Source organism: Pleurodeles waltl, chromosome 6, assembly GCF_031143425.1.
Source record: "Pleurodeles waltl isolate 20211129_DDA chromosome 6, aPleWal1.hap1.20221129, whole genome shotgun sequence".
Taxonomy (NCBI): Eukaryota; Metazoa; Chordata; class Amphibia; order Caudata; family Salamandridae; genus Pleurodeles; species Pleurodeles waltl.
The window spans coordinates 210,302,567-210,308,566 of record NC_090445.1 but is presented as its reverse complement, the minus strand read 5'-3'; positions in this window follow the sequence as shown (position 1 = coordinate 210,308,566).

Genomic DNA, 6,000 nt, shown 5'->3' with positions numbered 1-6,000 from the left:
CCATTCTGACCGCGGCAGTAAAGCCACGGTCAGAAAAGGGGATCCGGCGGTTTCCCGACGGATTTCCCCTGGGCCAGAGAATCCTCCATGGCGGCGCTGCTTGCAGCGCCGCCATGGGGATTCCGACCCCCTTCCCGCCATCCTGTTCCTGGCGGGTTTTGGATGGCGGGAACGGGTGTTGTGGGGCCCCCTAACAGGGCCCCACAAAGATTTTCACTGTCTGCTATGCAGACAGTGAAAATCGCGACGGGTGCTACTGCACCCGTCGCACCCCTGCAACTCCGCCGGCTCCATTCGGAGCCGGCTTCCTCGTTGCAGGGGCTTTCCCGCTGGGCCGGCGGGCGATCTTCTGGTGATCGCCCGCCGGCCCAGCGGGAAAGTCAAAATGACCCCCGCGGTCTATTGACCGCGGTGCGGTCTTTCGGTGGTTTTCGCCCGGGGTGCGGCGCCCGCCGCCCGCCGGGCTAAGAATGAGCCCCATAGTCATGGGTGCTGTACCAGGGCTATGTTGTATGGCACTGCAGGTGATTTAGGACTCATTCATAAATTGAGTACTGTGCGGTAAAATATATCCAGCAGAAGTAAAAGTACTTAACTTTTGTAATAATATTTCTGATAGATACTATTCTTTCTGCCACTCCCGCTCTTCCCAATCTATTAGTGCTATGTTTAGAAACGGCCCCATGGTATGCAAGCATTTCATGTGATGTAATGTTGCTGTCATTGACACTTTCTCAGTTCCTCTCTGCATGCCTCAGTGGGGCTAGAAAAGTTTTAGGGATTGATGGCAGGTTACTGATTGGTACCTTACATGTCCTGATGAATCACATACTGGATGGGCGAGTAGGAACAGCATGACATGATTTATTGTTCCTCATGATGCAACGTAGTAATATTGAAAAGCTATTGCTAGGGGAAGAAATCCCATCTCTCTCTGAATCTGTGGGAAAATATAGTAGTCACCAGAAATATTGTTACCAAATATTGCTACCAAATATTTACATTGCATTTAACAGTACCAGTTTACCAACTTGCAGACCAGTGGTCTCCCAGATTTACCTGCAGGGAATCCACATGGGGAATGAACATTAACTGCCCGAGACCCAGGTATTTTGTAGAGTCCCCTTACCTTCCACCCTACCCCCTCCACCAATGTAAGCACACATAAGAAATCTGGATTAGTAATTGACAGGCTCTTATTAGAAGTCAGTCAACAATATATTCAATATCCTAGTAGCAAATATCAAATGAATTGTGGCAAGTAAAATGAACTGAAATTAAATTAATTAAAAATAGGCAGTGTCATTCTAAAGAATTTAGTTTCTTATTGCTATAATCCTCATTTATTTTCTATTCTAGGTATCCTCCTTTTGAATTATAAATGTTCATATAATTGAGTATGTTCCAAATATAAATGCATTAATAGTAATGTTGGTATTCATTACAGCGTGATAAATCATCTTGCTTGAATACATATCCTGCACAGTTTTGAAATGATTTTGCAGCTATTGTTTTTAAATAATGAACAAGTCTTTTTAGAAGTATGCAGTCTGGTTTCTCAGTTGTTTTTATACAATAAGCAGTGTTTCACAGAATATAAATAAGTGAATTGTTAGAGGAGCTTTACTTCTAATTGTTTATTTTGACAATGTTCAACAATGTTCAGTAAGAGTACATAAATTGTAACAGAGTGTTATTAGAAAGAGAGGAATTTTGCTTAGGGATATGCAACTGATGGTCAAGCAGTAGGCATAAAGACATTTCCTTGCTGAAGGGATGTCACTGAACCCTTCACTCTGCTTATCTGCCAACTCAAGAATATAGCTGCTTTGACGCATAGACAAGAATAGCAAATGCTATGACTTTATGGAACATTATTCCCACTGATTAGAAAAGGTATGTGGGCGTGAACCCTCTATGAAATTCAAATTGGAGCTCTTTCACAATGCTAAATTTAGCTTAGTGAGTGTAGGGAAGGAAGATGTGAGTATTGATGTAAAAAAAGCCTTATAATACGGTCCTAATATGACAGTATTTTCTATTGTTTTGCCCCCGACAAGTATCATTGCCAACATCTTGTTTATTTTCATAATAGTTACTATTCATATTGTATGCACTAAGACAGGATTTTGTTTTAAAAACATATTTAAAATGTTTCTAGCTTCCTGGTGTTCTTGAGTGTGCCTAGTCTGATGACTTTTATGTATGCATGTATACTTTTATGGCAAAACGCCGAATAAAGTTATTTTGACTGACTGACTGACTGAGTGTGCCTATTCATGGTGTAAGAGAGTTTGGGTTGCACTAACTGTCCCTGTTAAATGTCACAGGACTGACCATTACCTAAAGTGCACCTCACTCAAGCAAGGGTTGTGGGGCGGTTGAAGTCCACTGTGTTCTCTGTCTCAAACTGGCATATTGACTAAGTCCTTAGTTCCAGAGGGGCTAGACAACTTACTTCTGGTTTGCGATCTGGAGAGAAATCTAGAATGAGAACTAGCTTAAAGAAGAATCCAGTACTTTTTGTAGGTAGGCAGCCTGAGGCCTGCAAGGTCAGGCTGTATTTCCAAGAACCAAGTTTGTTAAATGATAAAGGTCTTGGCAGAGAAGACAAGTTGGATGCTGGAAATCTGCCTCTCTGAGAGAGGTGAAGACACAGTATTTGTATTCTTTCTCAGGGGGGGCAGAAAAGGCCTAAAAATATTTTGCCTTCCTGGGGAGCAGCCCTTGCCCAAGGAGCTGCTCCCCTTATGTATAAATATAAATATAAATAAAAACAAATTCTCTGGTGTCTAGTGGTTTCTGCCCCACTTGGGGGCAGAAATAGCCTAAAAGTAATTTTGCCCCCAGGGGAGCAACCCTTGCCTAAGGGGTCGCTGCCCACATATGAAAAAATAAATCACAAAAAAATTATCCCTGGTGTCTAGCGGTTTCTGCCTCGCCCCACCAGGGGACAGATCGGCCTAATTATAATAGGCCGATCTATTCCCGTGGGGGCAGAAATGGCCTAAAAATAAATTGCTCCCCTGGGGAGTGCTCCTTGCCCAAGGTGCAGCAGCCAAGGACGTAAACGTTACGACCTTGGCTGCCAACGGGTTAATGAAAAGCCTTTATTATTATGGTTAGTGCTCTAAATAAACGTTTTAAGGTTGCACTGCACTTCTGATGGTGGTTTCCAGTAAATAAAAATAAAAATAAACTGTACACACGTTTTAAAAGTTTAACAATACGAGGTCAAGTATAATGCTCCCAGAATGCTCTCTGATTAGATACAAATGTTTGCAGAAGCTTGTAAGCAAGAGTGATGATTCTTTGCTTTCAAAGTAAAATGTTCAGAAAAAAATGCAAGTAGGAAAAAAAACTTTTTGCTACTGTTAAATGTTGTGTAATTTTTCTTTGAAGCATCATTTAGTAAAATGTGTTGATACATGCTAGTATTTCCCAAAAATATCCATAATAGAAAATCAGTGTAAACATTTTCGACAAGATTATGGGAATCATGTAAATAAACAAGCACTGGCAAAGCCACAAGATCCATTTGTTGTGAGTCTTTTGGTTTTGTTAATGAGTGTCTTGTTTTGACATGGCTTTTGTAACACTTTATTGTTGTAGGACCCGCCAGGTCCTCACCATTGTAACGAACACTGGCAAAAAGCAAAAAAGGGTTTTGGTCTCAAAAAACACTAATTGCCACCAGTGGCATAACACAGGCCCCCCGCAGCCGCTGAGGTGCAGGGGGGTCAGAGCTCCAGGGGCCCCTCAGCACAGCACCAGGCCTTTGTGTGCCAATATACTCCTTGTGGAAGAGCCGAATGCTGTCAGTCACAGTAAAGCCAGTTGATTGAGAAATAGAAGTTTAATGAAAACAAAATGATTTGGTTTAACCCAGAGCTAATTTGGGACCCAATTCTTAAAGAAATTCACTAGAGTGCACCCATGGTATAGGTCTTTGTATTAGTGGTGTTCATGAATTCACAAGAGTTTACAGAAGTAGACCAGGACATCATACTCCTAGAAATATTTGTCACCTGTATTTTAGCCCGAGCAAGTATGCACATGTAGATTTGCTCATGCCAAAATCTATTGAGCGTTTACAAGTTCACTTTCTCTCTTGCCACTTTTTTCGCACTCCAGGAGGAACTTCTGCCCTTGCCAGGACTAAATTTCCATCCTTTCTTAGTATGGGAGAAGGTTACAGAAGACCTGGTGAAACTCCCCAAAACATACAAGTTAGTAGGTTTGCACAGACTCAAAGGCATTCCAGCCCTGAAACGATTGCTTACTGCTTCCTCCAGCCCCAGTAAGTAGATCTGCGTAAAGGTGGCAAAAAGGTAAACTGCTATAATAGGCCTTGAAAGTGCTAATATTCAAGCTCTACTATAGTATTAGTCCAGGGATAATTAAAGGCTATTATAAGAGCTCTTACATAATGAGCTTACTGCCATAATTTGTTGCCGCAATACATGGCACAAAAGGTCCAGTAGATTGTTTTATAGGACAGGTAGATGTAAGAAGCAACCTGTCCCATGGACAAGTAGATATTTTATTAAATTACACACACCTGCCACCGTCCTTACTGTTGTCGGTTTGTCTGCACAGTGTAGTGTTTGGAACCCCCATTAATGGGCAACTCCCGATTTTCTGGAAATAAATATACTCGAACAGGTGTATGGCTCGGAGCTTGGTCTGCATAGAAACCAGAAATTTGTACTTTGAACGAATGTCCGCTTTGGACTATAACCCTTGTCCTCCTTTTCATACACCGGACAAAACAGCTTTCTCTTATTGCAGGGCAACCTGAAGCAGCTTAGTAAGACATTTCTTTGTGCTGGTGGAACAGACCTTTTAAACATTTTCAGACAAATGTAATTTACTTTTTTTCCTAAGTGGCTATGTGTTACATTTCCATTGCTTCAGAGCACTAGAGGCACAAAAAAACTAGACTTTAGGATGCCACGTTAAAAAAAAAAAACATAGCTTCATCTGGAAGTGTATTTTGAAGCTTTCTTGCTGCAGTTTTAAAAAGAATTTTAAAAAGACAGCAACCAGTTGGTAAAAATGTGAATTCCCAGGAAGCAATGCACATTCCCATTGTGAAGTTTCTGATTTTCAGACTTTCCTTCGCAGATTACGGTAGGGAAGGCCACACGTTATGGACTGGACAGAAGTCCGCGCTCTCCAAGCAGATCTTCATGCAAATGTACCCAATCACTCAAACGTGTTTATTCTTTGCTCAGGTCGAATCTAATTTGAATGCATTGAGTAGCCAGAAACCATGTAAATTAATCCGCCTTGTAGTATCTGAGGTGCATATCCTCGGTCTTGAGCCCCTACAGTGTATGGCAGTGGTTTCCAACCTTTTGACTCCTGAGGATCCCCACTGAATCATAACTGGAAGTCGGGAACCCCCCCCAAGCAATTTGTACGATTTAAATTTCAAACCTTAAAACAGTAATTGCCAAAAATTTTACAAACAAGTACACACCAAACAAATACTCAAGGGGGCATATTTATACTCCGTTTGCGCCGAATGTGCGTCAAAACTTTTGACGCACAATCAGCGCAAACGTTGCCCCATATTTAAACCCTGACGCCCGAGGCCGCGCACGAGAAAAATCCGCAGTGTGCGCCATTTTCTGGATGCGGCAACCCGCCCTGCGTTAATGACATGCAGGGTAGGCGTTCCCGTCCAAAAAACGACGCACACAGCCGTGCGCTGTATTTATGCTTCCGGACAAAAAGGACTCCAGGCCGGTAGGCGGAGCAAAAAAATGACGCAAAGCCCGATGTGCGTCAAAATTTAACGCCTGGGTCAGGGCAGGCGTTAAAATGGGTCAAAGACACCTGTATTTAATCAGAACACACAGAACAAACAGCAGAGCAGCAGAGCAGCAACAGGGAGACATGGAGGTGATTTTTCTTCAGCGTGCACATAGACGCAGAGCTCTGCAGCAACAACAGCAGCCACAACAACAACAGCAGGGACCCCAAAGACAGCGC